Here is a 23,395-nt window from a genome sequence, read left to right on the forward strand (position 1 = left end):
TTTGCAAGATGTCAGACTACAAAGACAGACTTAATGGCCTGAAGAGAATGGAACAAATGGTAACCTGTTCCAACACAGTGGAACATAAATGTGCTATTGACCAAGTAGCTCACTTTTGGCTAACTTTCCTGGGTGTTTGTGAGTTTAAAGAGCTATGGCTTTGTTCCTCTTCACTCCTTAATATTTTAAACACGTTTATGATGGTGATATCAACAAACAAAGAGTAAATAAATATACATAATACATATGTGTGTTTTCTTCAACATAACTGTATTTCGACTACTGAAGTTGATACTTTCAGAGGATACAATCCCTCTGGGTAGAAATGTCAAGAGGTTGAAATAATATAGACTATCTGAAGATGTGTTCCTAGGTTTGGTGTTGTCATTTCCAATGTTACAGTTTTTTTACATTATATTTTTAGATCAAAAACTAATATAACTTTAATGAGGAAAAATAAATTTGTATATCTTACTAAACATTATTTTGCATTTATAGGATTATCTATTTACTATTTTCATCTGAGCGAACCATTCCGCAACAGAATTTCAAAACTACAAGAGATCTTAGTTAGCTAAATAACCTTTGCCTTTTATATATGAGGAAGCTGAGATTCAAAGAACACAGTCGGCAAAGATTGTGCGAATAGTTAATGTCAAAATTGGGACTAAAATTCAGGACACCTGATTCTTTAAGAATTTTAAATTTATAGTTTAAAAAAATTAATACTAGCTATCCTCAAAGCTTATAAAGAATGGATAGAATGGGAAAAGCTTAAAATATTTTTATTATAGAACATGAATTAGCCGAGGAGATAATTTAAGGCCATGCTTATAGAGCCAATAAAGATAAATTCAGTACAGAAATATATAAAAAATAAGAAAAATGATTATGGAAACACAAGATATAGTTTATATTACTCAAATTAGTGGCCATTTTCATAAACAACATTTCATTTTTTGTCAATTTTACTACAGTGGTTTAAAATACGTAAGATTCATTATAGGACACTGTGTCCAATTTTGAATTTTACATAATCATTAGTGTAGACAATTTAAAGCAAGCACAAAAATGTTCTTCTAGAAAGGTCTTTGGAGAATTGATAAGAAAATAAAGTGACTGAGTTTACTTCTAAATGATTTGTGTAATTAAAGTTTAACATAATTGGACATAAATTGTTATTAGAGTTTCATTTCTGTGTTCTGGAGTACACATGGTGGGAAACTTTTAGTCATAAAGAATCTCTCTCAAGGATTTAAATGCCTTTGACATTGCTGGATGATTCGGTCACTGAGGGAATGAGCACCATCTGTCTCTGCTTAGTTGTGTTGAGAATGTTGACCTGACAGCACATGGCGAAACTGGAGAAGCCTAAAGGAGTATCTCCATTTTTTTTTTAACCTAGTAATAAGTTATCTGGAGTGTTACAAAGCCATATAAATTTAGGTCTGTGAAATGAACACAGTAGAATTATTGTCAGTCTGCAAAAGATTAATTATGGGAGTTTAGAATGAGAAAGACCTACACAGAAGCTATCTGAGTTCAGAACCAGTAACCTTTTGCAGCTGTCATACAGGAGTTAAGGGGAGAAACCGAGATTATATGTTGAGGATCTAATTGAGATTGCTGATTTAGAGACCTGAGAAAACACAGATTAGTGTAAAAAAAAAAAAGGCTGCACTAATGAGACTGTTGTATAGTTAGATTAGAACAATATTCTATTTAACTCCCAGTAAACTTGGAAGAATAGCTTTGTAGTAATTCACCTTCAATTTTAGTCAAAATTCAGAAGAAGAGACACAAATGTCAGGCAATCGCAAAAGTTTCAATTACTCTGACCCACACATTTAATTTTATAAGTAGTCTATAATCTCCACTTACATACGTAGCTAATTAACTCATCGCATTACTCATCCTGAAACATTCTCTTCCTTCTCCTTCTGCACTCTCACTTTTTATTAATGGAACTTGCACCACCTCAGTTCCAAAGCTTAGAATCATTTCAGCCCCTCCACCTGTCAGTTGCTTGGTAAATGATTCTACTTCCAGTATATATCTCTAATGTGTTCTCTTTGTTTTCAAAATTGCAATTACAATTCAAGCCTTTCCTTCTTACCATGTGTTTATTCTCTAAATTAGTCAAGCTGGATTCCCTTTCTAATCTTTCCTCTGTAGTCTAATTTAGATGACTTTTCCTAGAGGACAATTCTAGTCATGTTTCCGTGGTGTAAAATCTTTGGATACCCCAAACAATCTATAAAATGCAACTGCAAACAGGCAATCATGACTTCTCATTCTGTGACTCTGTGACTCCTTTATCCTACTTTATGTTTTCTGTTCTGAGTTACCTTGTTTTGTACCCTATTTATGAGGTTTCTTCTGCCTAGAATGCCCACTCACTTTCTATTTATCCTTTAAGACCTGGATAATAGTTTGCATCCTATATAGAGCTTTCTTTGTTGACATAACTACTAATGAGTCTTGCATTTGAATGTTCATAGAATAGGGCTGAAAGTTATCTACCTAGGAATATTATGAGGACTAGAGGTTGAAATCATAGCATAGTTGGCCAACGTATGTATCTCTGCAGTTCAGACCACAATGTTAAAAAAGGAATTTTACTGGCCATCTAGAAAATAGTATTGAACACGTAAGCACAAAAACATGGAAAAGGGGAACATGCTTTTAAAGAGGAAAAAAATGTTTAAATAATCCATTGGATTTCTTTGAAAAGATAGATAACCAAGATAGGGAACCAAGGGACATAATCGTTAGACTTTTGTGGCAAAAGAATGTCTGTTTCCTTTCACTCCACAACCTATATTCTGTAACAATTACACAGTATTTTCCACAATTCTATAATCCATGCCCTTTCGTATATTTGTGCTTGTTCTTCCTCATCTTGGTTCTTTAGGTTATATTAAGTGTTACCTTTCTTTTTGAGACCTTCTCCAAAGCAAAGAAACAAATTCATCTTCCACTTCAATTTCCTGGCATTTTAGCCCTATCTCAATTATAATAGCTGTCATTATAATGGTGCCTGCCTTACCTTTTTACAACATACCTCTACTTAAGGATAAATTCCTGGACTGTAGTGAGTTATTATTCACTCTTTGTACTACCAAATCTAGCAAAGTACCTAGCACATAGTAGGTAGTCAATAATATTGGAGAAATGACAGAATAAATAAATATATGGTAGGGACTACGAACTCCAAGTTTCAAAAGAAAATGAGGCCCAGAATTTAAATGACTTGCTCCTATCCAGCCAAATAATCAGTAGGACAGCTAATGTTCAAACTTAATGTTTCTTACTCCAAAGCTAAAGCTCACTTTCCAAATTGACTCACATGAACTTCTTCACCAAATTCTTGAATATGTAAACTAGGTGACATTCTCAGAGCATTAATTAGCTATATTTTTAAAAAGCAAGAGGCATACTTCTTTACGCAAAGGCAGAACTGTAATAAGTCTTAAATGCAAATAACAAAAAAACATTACAAATACATAAAAACAATTATATTTACATGCATGGCATTCATAAAAATTTATTGAGGTAAAACAAATATATTAAAATAATTTCTAACTTTGAGAAAGTCATGCTTTTCTTCACGAATATGCCCTTCATGGACTCCATGAGTCTGTATCTGAACTAATATTTGATTCAAACAGATTTCATCCTGATAGAGAAATATAAAGTACCCCTTAGTGTTTGTGGTACTAAGAGGATATGAACTGATTAATGCAGGCTGCTAACTATACCAATTTATTATTTTAGTCAGGCAAAAGAGCTATATGATTAGGTTTCAAAAAAATCAATTATTTCAGGTTACTTAAGATTAAGTACTGGTAAGCAGGGAAAGAACAGTCAAATCCCATGTCCATACTGTAAATTGATTAGCCATTTCGTGAATGATTCCAGCTGTGTCTACAGACTTGGCAGTTGAACAATTCCAATAAACATTTCTACCTATCAACACTATCCTTCTCAATGACAGGACTATCGGCAGAGATAAGAAAAATTGGTTATTCTGCTTGTACCAGAATTGAGATAAAACATTACAAGTTAGACAAAGATAGAAGAGAACATTTCTAGAGAAATCATTCTGCCCCATTTGTAAAGACATGATCTCCTTTGTCATCAGATTTTTTCCCTACTCAAACATATGACATTGGCTACTTTGGGAATGAGGGTTCAGACTATGTGGATCATTGGTGTGATGCACTGTAGCCACATATGTATTCTTGCCTTATGCTCTCCTTAAGCACATTTCTTCTGTACTGATTTTTAAAAACATTATGCAATTTGCTGTCAATTTACACAGAACTGTTGAAGTGCAATGTCATTTGGGTCGAAATTAGATTGCATAAATTCAGAAACTCTAACCTGAGATTACTCAATTTTCCAAATTACTAGATTTACATATTAATAACTCCTAGGTCATCTTTCTTTTCACCAGCTGTAATTGTAACCAGAATTTATGGCTTTGGGTCTTTTAAAATCCAAATGTAATGTGCAAGTCCTTAAAGCCTGGAGCCTTGCCACACTGTCACAGAGACCTTCAATGTACACAAATCTTGGGACTTTGCATTTCATTCTGTTTTCCCCCATGGGAGGGTTCTCCACAAATTATTTAATATATACTCACACACTCTTAGCAAATTCTATTGCCAAATGTCAACGAGGGTATTTAAGGCCCATAGATTCAAAATGTGTTTGCTTTTCTATCAGTCATCTTTATCACAATATACACATAAAATTTAAGAAATCTGAATTTTCTCCTTAGATTCACCTTGCTAATTTTCATAATATCTATGAATAGGAAAAGGGGGAAAAAGTGAAATCTGGTGTGTGTGTGTGTGTATATATGTTCTGAGCTATGAGTTTTGGGTGTCTTACCTCCTTTGAAGTGTCAGGATCTCCTGCAGAGGGAAGGAGTTCATGCGGATCTTGATTCAGTCAAAACATGCTTATCCCTTTGGCAGCTGGAAATAGTAAGCATTGCTTGGTGGGATATTTCTCAACTCGCTGAAGAGAGTTTATATTTACATGCACATGCTTAATGGTCAATTAAAGAGCCATTCCACAGGCTGTAGTAGGCTGGGTTTAAATTTAAAACCCTCTTGGCTTTTTTTTTTTTAACAGCAAAACAAATGCCAGTATATTTCTTATTGAAGATTTCTTTTTAATGAAAGCATCTACAATGCATAGTTTACCTGGGCAATGGTTAACCTGAAACCAGGGAAGAATGTCTCCAGCCGGAGTACAGCTGAGTAGAGGAGCAGGGCCAAGACTGAGAGGGCTGAAGTGAAAGTTGTATTCCTGAAAAATTTCTCTGTATTACATTTAATTCTACAAATACTTTTTTGAATGACTACTTGGTGCAAGATATAATGAAAGTTGCTCCAGGGAATGCTCAGATGTAAAATCAGTGTGCTTATCTTTATCAGGCTGAGACGAATTCATAGGCAGAACACTAAGTGGATAAGTAATATCTGCATACATAAGGTGCAAACAACTGTTTTAGAGTTCGGAGATCAGGGAGAGATTGCATTTATTTGAGTAGATAAGAAAAGCCTTTCTGGAATACATTCATGTAAGATGGACTTAAGAAAGAAGATTTTGATAAGGTTGAATAAGGGGGCAATTTTCTAGGTAGAGGGGAAACAAAACTAATGACCAGGAGGACAGAGGCATGATACAAGTCTAGGAAATTACACAGTTTGAATGCTTTGGGAACTTAACATACTATTAGAACATATTTGGGGAGGGGAGTCATATTGAAGGAAAGCCTTAAAGGCTCTAAAGAATATTCTACTGTATTTGTAGACCCAAAGAGGTCTTCAGCGGGGAGCTGATTTTTGTTTAGTTTGCTGTTAAATTAGGTCAGAGAAGTAAATCATAGTTTTAAGATATAGTCTTTGAAAGGCTCCTTAATATTAGGTACCTACATGGCAAGGCAGATTTTGGGAATGAATCAGCAGCTCATTAGGATTTATCATAATAATACAGGCAGGGGATAATCTGGATTTCAAATTGATCCCGTCTTCCATTTGACAATAGCAACAGTAATAGTAATTATAATAACTATGCATTGATTACAACACTTTGTGACAAATGCTTTACTTATATTATTTCATTTAATTCTTACAACTGACCTATGAGGTGAATACTCATTATTATTTCACAGATGAAGTAACTGACACCCCAAATGTATGTAAAACACCTAAGAAGCTACATAAACTGACCAGACTCCATGTGTTTGACCACCACTCTCTCATTTGGACACCAGGCAACTTTTTCCCCCACTGATGTCCATTCAGACCCTTAGAAGGGCCTCGCTTACCCACCTGCTCCTGACAGCAGCACCTCTGGTGTTGGGGCAATCTGTGGGTATGTTGCATGTCCTTAGATCTCCATGTCTGAGACAATCTGAGAGAATGGGCCACATATTAAGATGGGTACAATGTGGGTTCTGGGAACAGGCTGTGGGGTTTCAATGTTGTTCCTGCCACATATCAGGTATGTGACTGCAGGAAAATTCCCCTCTGCTCCTTGGCTCATTTTACCTACAAAACAGGGTTATATAGGTACCACCCTTATAGGTTTGTTTTGAGAATTAAATGGGATGATACATGTAAATCACTTTAAATTTTATCAGGCAAATAGTGAGTATTCAATAAATATTAATTTTTGTCAACCAAACACTAGACTTAGTCCCATAGTGCAAAAAAGGGGAAATTGGAGCAAATAATACAAGGGATGTTCATTCTTTTATTAGGGGCATTATGGTCCTCCTATTTGTATCCATCATTCTCTGTCTTTGCACTCTGTTATTTCTAAGAAGGCACAGTCCTGAGAGAATAATAACCTTCCAAGAGACCCATAGAAAGTCAAAGGCAAACTTCTAAAAATATGAGTCTTTTTCAGTCCTCTAGCCAAAAGATCATAAATCATCTGCAGAATACAAAACAAAGTTCACTTGTAATTATAAAAAAAGAGGAACACAATTATTTTTAAAAGCCACTCTCACATCACAAAAAATTTTTACTTGTTCTTTTTTAAATGGCAGAACTATCCTTTTTTTCAGATGTCCAGCTTTTTGCTAACTAGACAAGAAGCACATGGTGATGTCAACAAGGTAAAAGAAAAAAATGCAGGAAGAAGAATGAGCTGAGGGCTAGTCTGGTGACGACCATTTTAGATGACTATTTTGGATGACTATTAAATTCGCTTCTTTCTATAGCATTTGCACTTTTTTTGGATTACAGTTAAGAAGAAAAAGAAATACATTTTTATTTATATTTATGCTCCAAAGTTTCTTGGGAGGGAGCTCTCAAAACTTTAAACTTTAATACTCTGTGCTCATTAAGATGTGGCAGGCTAGCTGGATGTGTCTATTTTTACTCCAGTCCTGCTCTTCCTCTGCTCTGTGTTGCAAGAAAGTGCATTACCTAGCTTCCTTTGCTCTCTGGTATGTGGGTAGGCTGGGCTAATGGAAGGCAATAATGGAAGCCCTGAGGGCAGGCTAAGGAGCCAGGGCATTTCTCTCCTTCTCTCTGCCTCCAGTGACATCGTTGGCATGGACTGAGTCTCCTCTCCAATTCCAGCTCCCAGCAGACACTCAGCTCACTCTGTGGTTCTGGCTTCCACTACAAAGTCCTAGCTTCCAGGCTGTGGTATCACCACTTCCTCTGTGTCCCTCTAACCTCAAGGGTCTGGTGGTCTCCTAGTGTTGGTCAGTCTCGGGTTTGCTCACTATCTCCTGTTGGGTTCTTTGACCCTTCCATCACCTGTGTCCAGTATGAAATTTCCTGTTTAATATACTCACATTGGCTCTGTGTCCCCTGACTCTGACTAATAATACAGTATAATCCTTTAATCCGAATGCTATTGGTCAATGTTTCCCTTGCCACAAGTGTGAAGCAGTCAGTTAGCTTTCCGATATTTCCTCCCTTTTGTTCTGTGTCCACATTCTAACTTAATGCTTCCATTCAGAGTCCCAGTGGCTTCAGAGTGTCCTCATATGCGGATTTGTCCTACTCCTTCCTTACCTAGCCAATGCTGTCCCAGAGTGCATATTGGCAAGTCAGCATAAAGTTAACCTGTTATCATATCTGATATCTTCATGTAGAACCCTTCTGGAAGTTATTTACTTAATTATTTTCCCCCAAAGCTAGAACCCTTTTAGCTTAGCCTAAATTTTTCAATAGCATTTTTGCTATCTTAATTCCTTTTGCTCAATATGTCATAATAGAGTTCAAATCCACCTTCATCATTATTCTTATAAGCAATTAGTTGCCACTAATAGTCAATCTTCCTAATGGTTCCTGCATCTCTCTCTCTCCTTTCTACATCACTGTCACCCTCAGGCCCATACTGCCTTCACCTGGATGATTTTGTGAAGCTAACCTAGACCTGTTTGCCTAAGTCTAGCCAGCTCTCATCAATGCTATGTAAACTTTAATCACTCTTAATACCATTTTCATAGTTAATTCATGATCGCAAGCTTCAATTATTCTCCTTATATTGCTTATAAGACAGTTTGAATTTAGCTTGGCATTCAAGACCCTTATGATCAGTCAAAATATACATTCCCAAAGTAGTTTTTACCATTACTAATATGTAAAACCTTTTCTCTTGTCATTAGACTATTTGTGATTTGCTTTTCCAGACTATGATCCCCAAGGGAGCCATAACAGTTAGTGAGCAGTCCTCATCACCCTCCCCACTGCTCGAGTGTTTACAGGTTCTAAAAATCATTATAGTTATCCTATAGCTCTCTGCAGATTTAAAATCTAGCTTGACCTGTCTTGAATCTTTTGAGAGAATGAGTCAGGTATAATGAAAAAGGAGACAAGCATGCAGGGGATTGGATATGAATTAGAGAAACCTATGGTAAACATAATAGTACATTCTAATTCTCTTTTCAAGTGTTCACTCTCTAAATAGCCTCTGAATTCTATATATGAATTATGCTTCTAAAAACTCTTTGAACCAAGAGACAGATCTCCCATAAAAAATTAGATCCCTTGGGAAAAACCACTCTTGACTTTACAGATCCCATAAGCTACTTCAGAAACAAGAGGACTTTGGAGTTGAGAAGAGGCTGGTTTGGAATATTGATTGTATTTGTTCAGACTGTCCTATAACCAGGCAACTGCTCTGACATTTAGAACTGTTAAAATACTGACTTTGGTACTACTAATATGTATAAGAGCAAAGGACAAGCTTCCCAAAGGACAAGCAAGCCAGCTATTGATATTTATAAGACTTCTATAAAATGATCGAGAAAGAAAATATGTATTTGAACATTTTAGTATTATCCATAAATACTCTGTTAATTCATCCCTGCTAATGACAGCTTCCAGAACAGTTTCTAAATCTTTTGCTGAACATCTGTGCTAAATGTGGGTGGTTATGTTAGTATCAGGAATGAATCAAACTGATTTCTGGAAGAAAAAAAGGATCAATACCAAAACTCAATTCCTTTTGAGATTCATATCTGCTCTTTTGAACCAGGAGAATCCTGGCAGAATCTGACTAGGGGAAAGAACAACTGGAATCTAGAAAAATCCTAAGCCGCCACAGCCAGCAAGTCTGGACTGGTGGTCATCTCTCATCACTCAAACTAGATCATCAGAGGAGCGTAGGTTTTGAGAACAGTATGAAGATAATACCTGATCCAGTCGAGTGTACCTGGGAGAGAACACTAGAAAAAAAAAAAAAAAACAAAAACATGTGTGGGCCAAAAACTGACTACTGCAAGCTCTAACTCTGGAGCTTACCAGTTTGGGAGAGGTGTGTCCCTGACTAACCACCAAGGAAGAATGCCTTCGGGAGTAGAAACAGTGAAGCAAATGGGGCATGCTGAAGGTTGTCCAAGCTGTGCTTCAAAGTGCGGTATACCAGGGGAGTCCTCTGGCTTAAGTTAGAACACTTGGAATTCTTGGCCACAACACATAAAACACTAAGGGGCAAGGAATGACCATGTTTCCATAACTACAGGCACATGGGGCATTGGAAATATCATAATTTAATATTGGAGAAAACATGGTCTCACTTTGATGTCACAGACTAGTCAGTTTTGAAGATATCTGGTTTATAAGTATTTGTGTTTGTTAGTTGGGCAGGGTGTAGGAGTTGGAGAGGAAATTGTCTATTGGTGTTTATAAAACCTATATCAAAGAATAACTACCAATGTATTCAGCATAGTTGTTGTTGGACAGGTGAGATTCTTATTTTAAATGTTCTTTTTATGTGTATATTTTCTGATACCAAGTATTGAGTTTTCATCAATGAAAAACAACTTTATTTTAGGGAAAAATAATCTTAACTGAAATTCCAGTTAATGTTGATCTTGCTGATATTTAATTTTTTCCCTTAATATTTAATAACAAAAAAAAAGAACTCTGTAACTCATGCCTTTTTCAAAATGAACATATTTTCATTTGTCCTTTGATGACATTCATAATTGCAATGGTCTTTTATTCTTCAGCTCAGGTGAATATCTCCATTCAATGAATATGGCAGAGAAAAGAACGGAATTTTCTAGAAATACACTTAGTGATGAAACATAAACATTGTTGAGGTCATTAAAGTAATATTATTTGAAGCTTGTGTTGTACTGCCAAACTGGTGACAAAATAAAAATATAAAATCGGATTCATGAGACAGTACTATTAAATGTGCTGCAAATGACCTATAGCTTTCTCAAAGCATTAAGTTGTTGGCAAATCAAATTCCTGTATAGGCAAAGCGATGAACGTAAATGAGAGAATTTTTATTCACAAAACAATTTAATTATGAGTCCTTTTTGTTTTAGTGTCAAAGAAAAATGTAAAGGGCGTTTTAACATTGATTTATGAACTTTAAATACAGTAAACTGTTATCTCCACTTTTTCTCTGCAGTGCCTACTAGGGAAAGGAAACACTGCTGTGCTCTAAATGACTGCACTCCTTTATTTCCCCATTACCATATAACTATCAGGACATGATGTACCCCCATGAAATCACTGCCTTGGGAGCTGACTAGTGGAATCCCTAGGGATTAGTGACACACTCAGAATAACTATACTGAAGTGATCCTCAAATGGAATTACATAATGAAGACATTTTATAACCAAAGAGACTTGAAAGATCAACTAACCCACATCTGTCAATTTACAGTTGTAGAAACATCTGGAGACAGCTAGATCAGGGGTCTAAAATCTCTGACAAGCAATGACAAGACTAGAATGCAGACCTTTTGTTTCCTGAACTTGTACAATTTTTTAAACTTTCAAGCTTAAAAAAGTGTAAGAAAAATTGTATCTTAACCTAGTTTCTATTTATTTGAATTCAAAGGTATTAGGAGCCATTCTTCATCCCCTCATGATTTCACTATTAAACTATTTTTTTCCAAACAAAATTTCTGGAATAGATTTTTATTCATTGATTTATTCAATAATTTGGGTTCTTACATGCCAGGAATTATTTTGATTGTATGTTTAAGCAATGAGTCAAGGTTCTCCAGAGAAACAGATTCCACATAATATGTGTGTGTGTGTGTGTGTGTGTGTGTGTATATACACATAAACTTATATGTGTGTATATATTTATGTGTATATTATGTACACACACACACACGCACACGCACACACATATGAGGGGACAAGAGATAGAGAAATTTATTTTAAGGAATTGGTTTATATGATTGCAGAGTTTTGACAAGCCCTAAATGTGATGAAGTAGGACAGCAGGCTGCAGACTCAGGGAAGAGCGGAAATTCAAGTACACAGGCAGTCTGCTCATAGAACTCCCTCTTGCTTGGGGAGGTCAATTTTTGGTCTATTAAGGCCTTCAACTGATTGGATGAGACCCATCAACATTATGGAGAGTAATCTGCCTTACTCAGAGCCCACAGATTTAAATGTTAGTCTTATCTAAAAAAACGCCTTAATGGAAAAATTCAGAACACTGTTTGACTAAATATCTAGGTATCATGGTCTAGTAGAGTTGCCAAATAAATTAACCATTACAAGCAAGGCCACCAATTAGGTCAGTGGCTGTCTTTAAATCAAAATCAGGTTTGGCTTTAAATCACAAGAACAAATTTTTGTCGCTGATGATGACTGACTGGATAACTGGTTGGTAGGCTCATTTTTTTGGGTGACCAACACCTAAGAGGATTATTTATTTACTTGCATGTATACAGAAGCATCCTAAAAAGCTTTAAATTTTCTTTAATGTTTCTTGCAACAAACTCCAGGAAAATCCAGAGACCCATGGAAACTGGCATGTGAAGTGAAAATACTCAGATGTCCCATCCTAAAAAGCAAGGAGAAATTGTAATCCAGCAGGTCTTTATAAAGCACCTTCCCAATGGCAAGTAAAGTGACCCAGTGACTCCTTACTCCACAAACCAGAGCTAATCTTCATGTAAAAATTAGACCTCTACAATGCCTGAGAGAATGGCTGATTTGTGCCTTCCAAAAGGCCTGGAATAACATACATAGCGGTATTCAAGAACTTGATAAGAAAGTAGGGGGAGGGAGGGAAGGTCAGGGTTGGGGCTCTCCTTAGAGTAGCATTGGTGTGTTTGACTTCCAGGGAGGCAAGGCCATTATTCCAGATCATCTGAGGCTGGAAAGCAGCCACAGTTCAGATGATGGACAATCACTGTGGAAGAAGATGAAAAAGATGTGTGTTTCTCTCCTTCCTCCATCCAAATAAAGAAAAGACTGGGATTCTAACCTGAAATCCAAATACTGCATTACACCGAGTCAATTCTGTAAGTTTCTTCAGAAGGTGTATCTATGTGCAAAATATGAATTGCTCATCTCTGTAAACCACTTTTAGCTTAGTCAAGTGAAAATTTAACTTTTAGTCTCAAGTAATAAATCATATTCATCTTTAGAATATGACTTTACTAAATATAAATCATATTTAGACTCTTTAAAATGCTAATTAAACACAGATCAGTATCTAGATTCATACCCTTGGGTTGGAAGAGCACAGTGGGTCATCCTGTTCAATACGCCCTTGAGCAACATGAAAGAGTGTCATTATTCCCACTATATTTTAAAGTTTATCAGGCCCGAGATAGCTTAAGTGTCATATGATCACTCTGAGCATTAGTAGTATAATAAAACAATAATTAGTCCTTCAAAATGACTTGTTGAAATAGCTTATCTTTCTTGATGATCTCTATTCATTATGAACAAAGAGACACTTTAGGATAACTAGATGTTTTTAATGCTAACAATGTTAAGATGAATAATAATCTGAGTCTCAAGAAAGCATTAAAACAGAAAAATAAATCCTCAATTAGTGTAAAAATTTGAATCTCTCTAACATCAGTTGGTGATTCTTGGAAAAATATGCATTTCTAGTAGAAAAATCTTTTTTTTCTTTGACTTTTCAAAGCAAAAGATAGTTGATAAAATACTTTAGTTTTGAAGTCTTTCAATATTGTCAGAAGTGAGCTCATGCATTCAATTCTAATACATTCAGTGGGCATAATGTTTTTGTCACAATTCATTTTCATTGGCCTAAATATGCACTTCAAATTTTCCTTTTATTTTTCTTAGAAAATTATGGCACCAGTTCTCAAAAATATTCACATTTTTTATCACTTTATTTTAAGTTAATAATTCTTATTTTAACTTTGAAGTTCATAGACTTTTAAGAGTATTTATACCTTGTTCATATATATGCATTAATAGAAGAAAGCTTATTTGCACAGAAGTTCTTTAAAAGTTTTGGAAGTATTGAATTACTGACAAAAATATCAATTATTACAATTCAGACTCAGTGTTTAAACTAGATTGTAATATACATTATAAATAATTGTTCTTATTTAAAGAATAATGTCTGTAAACACAAAGGAAAGTTTGACTATACATGCATCAATTTGAAACTAATTTTTGGATTCCAAACTTCAAAAATAATGATTGCAGCAATTTTTTGAGTTTCTTTTGAGATGTATATAAATTGAGCTAGACTAAAACTTCTCTTGGGCCAATGTTAAATAAACTGAGTAAGAAAAACTGTTATAAAGTTTTTTTCTTTTTATTGAATTTATTGGGGCAACATTGGTTAATAAAATTATATAGGTTTCAACTGTGCAATTCGATAATGCATCATATGTATATTGTATTGTGTCTTTACCACCAAAAGTTAAATTTCTTTCTATCACCATAAAAAAAAAAAAAATTAATATTCACTAAAGCCAATCTTGGTGTTAGAACATCATGACAATATGTTCCTTTCTCCTTTTTAATATAATTAGTAGAGTACCTAACTTTGAAATTGCTATAGTTATTTGTCTATCATGATCTCAGTAAACTTTTGACAGTTTTTTAAATACTCTCTTCTGAAAAATGAGGAAATTTAAAGTTATGATAATACAATGAACTGACTTCCACTGATTGAGCAAGTATACCCAAAGAGAACCAATTAATAAAACTGAAATCATCAAACAAAAAATGATTTTTTGTCTTTTTAATATTTTGAATAACAAAATTACATGTAACAACTTAAATGAGGAAGTTTCTGAGATAAAGTTAGAAGTTCTGATGTGCAAGATTCGGCATTAACATCACCTGAATAGCTGTGGAGCAAGTTAAAAGTTTCCTCTGTGCCTTAAGAGGGGCACTAAAGAATCAGCCTAAAAATTAAAATATCATGTGCTTAATCTAGACATTGTCATGCTCTCATCTCTTTCTGGTCTAGATTGCGTAGTTAAATAGGCCTTCGAAAAATATTTTTAAGTACACTTAAATATGCTTGTCTATCATTCTTAACACACACACACACACATGCACACTTCACAGTTCTGTAATCTAACAATCCTCTTCAGTTACTGCCCTTTATAGCCAAATTCTTTGTCTCTAATAAAATATCTTAGTGCTTATTTGATTTCTCACCAAATTTCTCATCATTGCTGACCACTTCCTTCTGCTAAAACATTTGTTTTCCATGGCTACATGTTCTATTGTGTTATCCTGTCTACCCAGTTATTATGTTGATATACTTCTGTCTCATGTCTTTGTATTTAAAATCCTAAAGTACTTCACTATTTTCTCTTACCATTTTATACTGTTAGTCATAGATTTTATTATCTGCTAACTACTTCAAAATTAACATCTTGAATACATATCTTCTACTTTCCAAATTTATGCATCCAATTGCCTACTAAGAAATTCCAATTAAGGTTTCACAGACCTCAACCTAAACATTCTCAAAATATCATCTCCCTAAAAGTAATTAGACTGCTCCTCTTATATTTGGCTACCACAAGGCAATACAAAAACACGAGCTTAAAATGTGGATGCCACCTTTTAATTTCCCTCTTCATCAATCCCACACACTTAATTTTTTTCTGCCCCCCTACTTGAAATCCCACCCTCTTAATATTCCCTTATTTCTGTTCTTTCTTTTTCTTCATAGTATTTTTACCATCTAACATAAAAATATTTCACTTATTCATCTTGTCTATTATCTGTTTTCTCTCTCTTAAGTGGAAGTTCCATGGTCAGATATTTTTTTCTCATCTTATTCACAGCTGAAACAGTATTTGCATGTAGTAAAATCTCTATAAATATGAAGTTCTTATCAACTAAACTATTTTTAGTTTTGCTTTTATTGACTATTTTATCACTTTATTCTCAGTAATTTTTTATTGAATGCCAAACATTGTGGATAGTACATTGCAGGGGCTCTGTATGCCACTGTCTTCTAAAGATAGTTGAGTTTTTTTATTGCAGGCACTTAAGTTACTGCAGCTTTACCTTATACTGATGAGGTTTTTAGGTTTTGTTAGGATGGCCTATTCCAGTTTCGTTTTTATTCCTAAAACATGATACTCCCACAATGTGGCCTTTCTGGAATCTCTTCACTCAGGTTGGGCTTGCACTCTAATCTCCCTGCACTGGAATGTCACCTTAGTTCTCAGCCTTTTTGGAGAGGTTCTCGTCAAAACCTGTAATTTCATCCTACACTTGTATAATCCAGAAATTGACCATGGACCTGAGAGGACTTTTCACTTAGATTTCTTAGGTTTCTTCTTTATTGGTGTCACAGGCCCACACATATCCAATTTAGCAGCCACAAACTCATTCTTCATTTGGCGAACATAATGCTCTCTAATTGTGTTCTTTCTCCTTACACAATAGCCTAGAAAATGGTCTTTGAGAGAAAGTTTCTGTGAACCTAGAGCCTCTCTCAAATGTTTTTCCCTTTCCCAAGGATTGTAGCCCAAAACTAAGGTGCTATCCCATGCCTGCAAATACTATTTTATATATTTTGTCCAGGTTTCATACTTATCTACAGTGTCAAGTATATCTAATACTAGTTCATCCATAATGGCCAGAGACAGAAATCCAACAAATATTTTTAATGAATCAATTACCAAATCCTGTTGATTCTTTTTCCTTATTATTCTTTAAAGCCGTCTTTTCTTTTTCCCTACTGCCTGTACCTTACTTTAGGCCCCCATCACTTTAGCCTAGCTTATATTACAGTGAGCAGACTGATCTGCTGTCTCCAGTCCTGCCCCACTACAAATCACTTACCATACCTGAGTGAGCATTTTGTTTTGTTTGTTTTTAATGTTAATATTATACATTATTCTTCTATGGAGAACCCTCTAATAGTTCTTCATTGTCTTTAGGATCAACCCCAAATTTCTTGCATTCCTCTGTAGATTCATCTCTCCCTGCTGCCCTCTTCTTCTCCCTTCCCCCACCTAACATATATTATAAATTACCTTCGGTTCCTAGGCATTCATGGTTCTCTGTCACTTCCAGGCTCTTGCACATGCTGCTGTACTCTACCTGAAACAATACCATATTCTAACTAAATCCGGCCATCAATTCACATGCCATGTTTTCTGGGACATCTGCAATTATTTCCCTGGGTTAGATTAGGTGTCTCACATGTGTTCATTTGCACTCTTTACTTTCCCAATCATCATCTGTACTGCACAGTTTTATAATTACCTATTTACTTTTCTTCACTCCCACTAGACCATAAGCTTTTGGGGCAAGTCCCATGTGTTACTCATTGTTTCATTTCTATTTACTAGATTAATGAATAAATATTTCTTGAATTAATGCGTATTCACTTTAACAACTTGCCTGACAAGAATATATTCCTTCTCAATCAATAATATATCTCCATTTTGTGTAATAAACAAATAAATACATAAATGCACCTACCTCCGAGAGTAAATAAAATAGTAGAAGTCAAAGGACATATATTAATAAGAGTACAACAGTAAAATTATAGAAAACAATGAAAAGCTTTGGTTAGATCTGTGTCAGGTATCTGAATATATTCAAACTTTCATATTTTGGTTTTGTGATAAATGGACAAAGTAAACATAATTTTAAGAAATTCTCCATTAAAATGAATGCACCTGCTAAAGCCGCTATAATTATACTGAATTGTAGCATAAGATCACTGCATGTCAGAAAAGAGAGTTTAGAACTAGCTCATCCTCTTCATTTCATAGATAAAGAGCTGAGTTAGAAGAAAACAAAGTAACTTTTCTGTATTCCTGCAGTGAATTGAATGGTAGCACTATGATCCAAATCTCCTGTACTCCTTCAATCGTCTTCAAATTTATTATGTGCTGTATGAAAAGAAACATTACTATAACCAACTTTTACTAAAGTCCTAGAATGTGTCAAGGGAAACAACTCCCTTAATACCCCACATTCATCAGTTATCTTGGAACCTAGTTAGATGACTATGAAAAAAGTAACCACAAACACATCAGAGAAACTGAAGATTGGGTAAGTCACAAAGAAGAGCCTCCCACAAGGTGTCAAGAACTATGATAACATGATAATATGACCACTTGCTGTCAATTTATAGTTGGTTCATAATATAATAGTAAATTTTATGGATATTTAATCCTGAACTCTCAAACAAGTGGTTATTCCTTAAAAGGAATTTCTTCCTTGGTTTCTATTGGATTTTAATGAATAACATGTGGGAGTCAAAGTTATAGATTCAAATGAAACTAGGAAGAAAAAGATCATTAACTTCTTTCCATCAAGTAGTGATACCGAAAGCCACAAGATAATAAAAGTAAGCAACTCCTATTTTCTGAACACATTCAACAAGTGCTTTTCAGTGGCCCTAAATCCTGTTTGGAACTAGGTGGGGTAATTTAGAAATGTAAATGAGTTTTTTTTTTTCTTTTCAATAAACTAAATCAAATACTTAAATACACAATCTGGGAATCAGCTGTATTTAAACATTTCTCACTATTGTGATTAAGGGATCTAGATGCTAAAAAAAAAAAAAAAAAGTCTATTAGAAAAATGTCTCATATCATGGCCTTAATGTTATTTTTTAGAAAAGTTCTGACTAAAGAATTATTATACATATTTTCTGGTCCTGCTGTACACTCACCCAATGGAGTGAAAGTATAAGAATGGTCCTATTTTTTTTTTCTCCCAACACACCTATAAGACAGCATTAAATTAATCTACACTTTATAAACAAGAACAGTTAGGTATTTAGGTTTACACTCCTCACCTAGCATCACAAAACTATGTAGCATTAGGCTGAAGAACAGAAGGAGAATATTATATAAGTCTCACAGAATCAATCCAGTTCTAAAGACAGGTATTTACTTGGTATTTATTACAAGCATGGGGTGCTGTCCAATGGATAGGAGCATTTACTTTGATGTGCAGAAACTATGCAAATTCCTTTGTAAGTATTAACACATTCAGTGTGTCATACTCCCCATTTCATAGATGAGAAAACAGGCACACAGAATGTAGTGGCTTGCTTGAGATTTATAGCAAGCCAATAGTAGATCTAGAACTTGAAGCAGGGAAGTCTGACTCTAGAATCCTCACTACCCTGGTCGTCTTATCCACATACCCAACATTTCTATTTAACCCCACAAATGTTGTTTGAACGAGAAAACAAGTTCTTCCTCAATTTCCATTTGATCTTTGCCTTCTTCATCAAGAACCAATGAAACAGCTAAAAACTTTTTCTTTTATTAAAATGAGTTAGTTCACTTAGGGTAGCAAGGACTCTAAAACTCAAGGCTAACAAGTAAGTAAGGACCTCACAGGAAATGTTTATTTGTCCCAAGAGAGACATTACAACCCTTTAAGCTTAAGAAAGAGATACAATATATGTTTTTGAGGGTTCAACAAAACACACATGTCAGCTGCCCCAGCCAGTATTCACCAGAGAATTTCATGTATCCAAGGCCTCATGCTCATGTTTTAAAATGTACTGACAGATATTAATATTATGATAATGCCAGAAATCAAGTTCTAAATACTTAGCCCAGACACATGGCTTTCATCAGCTCCACAAAGCTCAAGAGATATTTTATCAGCCACTGATCAAAGGAAGCAGCAGGAGTGGATACAAACACAAGACAGGATGCGTGCAGCGTCCTCGACTCAAGTACACCCCAGGGCAGAGTGTCTCCAGGAATAGAGACAGCACATCAGCATTTGTTGTAGTAGTCCAACGAGATCTGTTTAAAGGCAAAGGCCTGAATACATCATGCTGAAAATCAGATCCTGATTTAGCATGACTTGTCTTATGTTGCTGTAAAAGATATCTTACCCATGTGAAGGTCCTGTCAACTTGCTTACATACATAACCAAGTAAAGCACAAAAATTATGTGACTTCTCAAGTGTGCTTAGTTCTGCACAGATAAAACTGCTTTATATGGAGTCATAGTGAAGCAAGAGGGAAAGGCATCTGCAAACCATGAAGCTTATTAAACAAATTTGTTTCCCAAGTACTTGAGGTACTCTCAGTTCTAATTAATGTCTCTTGCAAATGCACCCTCATAGCTAACGTTCCCTTTCCTAATCTAAGCCATATGCTCCTTCCTTCATTTTAATGATATAAATGGAAATCACTGGTATTGTTTCACTGAATATTTCTACTACAAAACATTCTTCCCAGGCTGATGGGCTGTGCTGAGATCGATGGGTGAGAAAATCCCTCTGTGGAAACAGTTTTCCACTTTTTTCCTCTTCTTATAGTCTGTATGCAGAGGTGAGGCCTTATGTGTGATTTTTAAATGTGTCATTAAGTATTTTGCCTGTATTAGAAGCAAACTTCTACAGAGTAGCACCTTTCACATAAAGAACAGGTAAATTGAAAAAGGGATAGTTGGGTCCAAGATATAGCCTGTACAGTTGAAGCATAGTCATCACATCTCTCATAAGCAGGTTTATGGTTTATAGTGAGGTTCAGAAAATAACTTTCTTTCTTTCAGAAGCTAATAAATTAAATCAAATTCTTTAACCCTCTATAGCTACTGCTCTATACCTCTTTTCATTTAAGAAGTACTCCTCATGTATGTGACTGCAGTAAAGAGGGATGTACAGATGTATGAGATTTCGGAGTTGGAAGAGACCCTAGTGATCATCAGTTGGGTCAGTGAGCCTCACTGTGTATCTCAAACTCCTGGTAAGTTTGAAGACTGGTTCTTCCTCTGAGAAATTACAATTTAATTGACCCAAAGTGGACCTGATACAGCCAGATATATTATTTTTCAAAATCACTCCCAATGATTCTCAGGCTCTAGACTTTTTCTATACGTTATATTATACACCTCTTATAATCTTTGCTTTTTAAAAAATAAAATCAATTTGATGACAGAAATATCTGTAAAAATAAAACAAAACTCAGAGCTATTTCCCTATTCTCTCCTTTTCAAGGCCTCCTTCCCTATCTTCTATTTTTCTGTTATTGTAATTCCCCAGAATGCCAGCTATAACAAGTAGTTATCACTATATAACTCCAGAATTAAAATTAAAAATATTAGTAGACAATTCTGCAACTGTCTAAAAAAGAACTGGTTTTAACAGGGCAAGACAAAGAAATGACTCTTCTTTATTCCCATACTACAATCATAATAGCAGAAAAACAAGCACACTGTACCCTGTATGTTTGACCTAGATCATCTCCCAAGTTTATGAGGTCAGTATATTATTTACATTTTACAGATAAGAAAACTGAGCCACAAAAATTCATGTAATTTCCCCAAGCAAATTCCTCCAAAGTAAGTAATTTCACATGGCTAGGAACTTGTAGTCAGTCAGTTTAGTCCCAAAAATTACAATGTAAAACTATTCCTCAAAAAAAAAAAGTAACTTTCTATTTTTAATTATGATAAACTAATATTTACAAAGAATTTTTAAAAGAAGATTTTACTCATCTCTTATATAATCACATTTAAACATTACAAGACTGATTAGCATTCTCATTTTGTTGAACAGAAACCAAGGCGGGGGAAGTACCCACTGTTCTCTCAGGTAGTAGGTGGCCAGACCCAAATTTGAGCCTTTCTTTGCAACATGTGCAATGTTATGCTCAGTCCACCACACTGCTTTGCATCTGAACATTTTTTTATGACCCTAACGAGCATTTCTTATGAATAGTCCTGCCAGGAAAATAGTATAAAACTGACTGTAAATAGCCAAAAAACAAATGCCTTGCTGTTCAGATTTTAAACTGTTGACTGAAATTCATAGGTACACTAGGAAACAAAATAAATTGTGGCAAATCTCCCCAAAGATTTCGTTGTCCATCCTTTTATTTTTATACACATAATCTGTTGTTTACTGAGCTGCAGTAAAGGGTGCATGGGCTATTTTTATTCAGAGAAAGGTGATAATACCAGCCAAGCAGAAGGACCCATCCATGACCAGAATGCAACGGCCTTCATTATCTTCCAACTCACTCCTAAATGACTCATGGAGAGCTGGCAGATGGTGTTTTCTCTCGCCCCTTCCCTTGCACGTATTATTTTAACTTAGTTTTTGTTCTGCTATCACAATGCCTAATAGGCAGATATATTGGGGAACAGGTTACTTCTAATATTGACCAGTGCATTTGGAAAAAAATTTCAGGCTCTAAATTCTGTATCAAGTGAGGATAGAGAATAATGATAAAAAATTATTAATAATAATAACTAATATTTACTGGGTACATACAATATACCCAAATTGTATGCCAGATACTGAGCCAACAGTTTTGCATGCATTCCCCATTTAATTCACAAATGGGAAGGCTGAGGTTTAGAAAGGTTAAGAAACTAACTCTGGGTTAAACAGCAATAAGTGGTGGAGGCAGAAAATCTGAACCAAGTCCCTACTCTTAATCTTTATACAACAGTGATACAGTAGCAGTTACAAGTTCTAACACTTAGGGGAAATAAACCAATATAGTAAGATGACAAAGAAATCCACAAAGTAATGAATAAGTAAAACCATCACTATTTGCAGATGATATGATTCTATATGTAGAAACCCTAATGACTCCACCAAAAGACTATTAGAAACAATAAACAAATACCCAAAAGTTGCAGGGTACAAAATCAATATACAAAGATCCACTAAGTTCCTATATATTAACAATGAAATATCAGAAAAAAGAAATGAAGAAAACAATCCCATTTACAATTGCAACAAAAAAAAAATAAAATGCCTAGGAATAAACTTAACAAAGGAAGTGAAGGATCTCTACACTGAAAACTACAAAAACATTGCTGTAAGAAATCAAAGAAGACACAAAGAAATGAAGAGATGTTCCATGTTCATGGATTGAAAGAATTAACATTGTTAAAATGGCTATATTTCCTAAAGCAATTCACAGATTTAATCCAGCCCCCATCAAAATCTCAATTGCATCTTTTTCAGAAATAGAACAAAAAAAAAAATCCTCAAATCTATATGAAACCATAAAAGATCCCATGTAGCCAAAGCAATTCTGAGAAAAAAGAAAATCAGAGGTATCACACTTCCTGATTTCAAACTATACTATAAAACTACAATATTCAAAACACTATGGTATTGGCAGAAAAACAAACATACAAACCAATGGAACAGAATTGAGAGCCCAGAAATCAATCTACATATACATGGGCAAATAATTTTAGACAAAGGATCTGAAACATACAATGTAGAAAGGAAAGACTCTTCAATAAATGATGGTGGGAAAATTAAAAATCTACATCCAAAAGAATGAAACTAGCCTGCTGACACCATACACAAAAGTTAATTCGAAATAGATTAGACTTGAATATAAAACCCGAAACAATAAAATACATAGAAGAAAACATAGGTGCTAAACTTATGAACCTTCATCTCAGAGGTTTTTGTGGATGTGACCTCAAAGGCAAGAAAAGTAAAAGCAAAAGTAAATGAATGGGACTACATCAGACTAAAAAGCTTCTGTAAAGCAAAATAACCCATCGACAAAACAAAAGCCAAAATATAAAATATATAAATAATCGCATAACTCAATAACAAAATAACAAATAATCCTATTAAAAATGGGCAGAGGATGTGAATAGACATTTTCCCAAGAAGACATACAGAAGGCCAACAAATATGTGAAAAGATCCTC

At 34.8% G+C, this 23,395-nt stretch overlaps 1 long non-coding RNA gene across 9 annotated transcripts in view; it reads right to left on the reverse strand.

Moving 5' to 3' along the window:
- The window catches only part of LOC107520629, a 232,097-nt gene that overhangs the window by 123,249 nt on the left and 85,453 nt on the right, over positions 1-23,395 (reverse strand). For 5 of the 9 annotated variants that reach the window (XR_004955992.1, XR_004955991.1, XR_004955990.1 and 2 more), the window contains 3 exons: positions 16,751-16,817; positions 5,217-6,432; positions 4,900-4,985 (listed from right to left, as the gene is read on the reverse strand). This is a non-coding gene — a long non-coding RNA (uncharacterized LOC107520629). The remainder of the gene's footprint in view (positions 1-4,899; positions 4,986-5,216; positions 6,433-16,750; positions 16,818-23,395) is intronic. The other 4 variants (XR_004955989.1, XR_004955994.1, XR_004955993.1 and 1 more) reach the window with 4 other exon arrangements.

This window comes from Rousettus aegyptiacus, unplaced genomic scaffold, assembly GCF_014176215.1.
Source record: "Rousettus aegyptiacus isolate mRouAeg1 unplaced genomic scaffold, mRouAeg1.p scaffold_m13_p_2, whole genome shotgun sequence".
Lineage (NCBI taxonomy): Eukaryota > Metazoa > Chordata > Mammalia > Chiroptera > Pteropodidae > Rousettus > Rousettus aegyptiacus.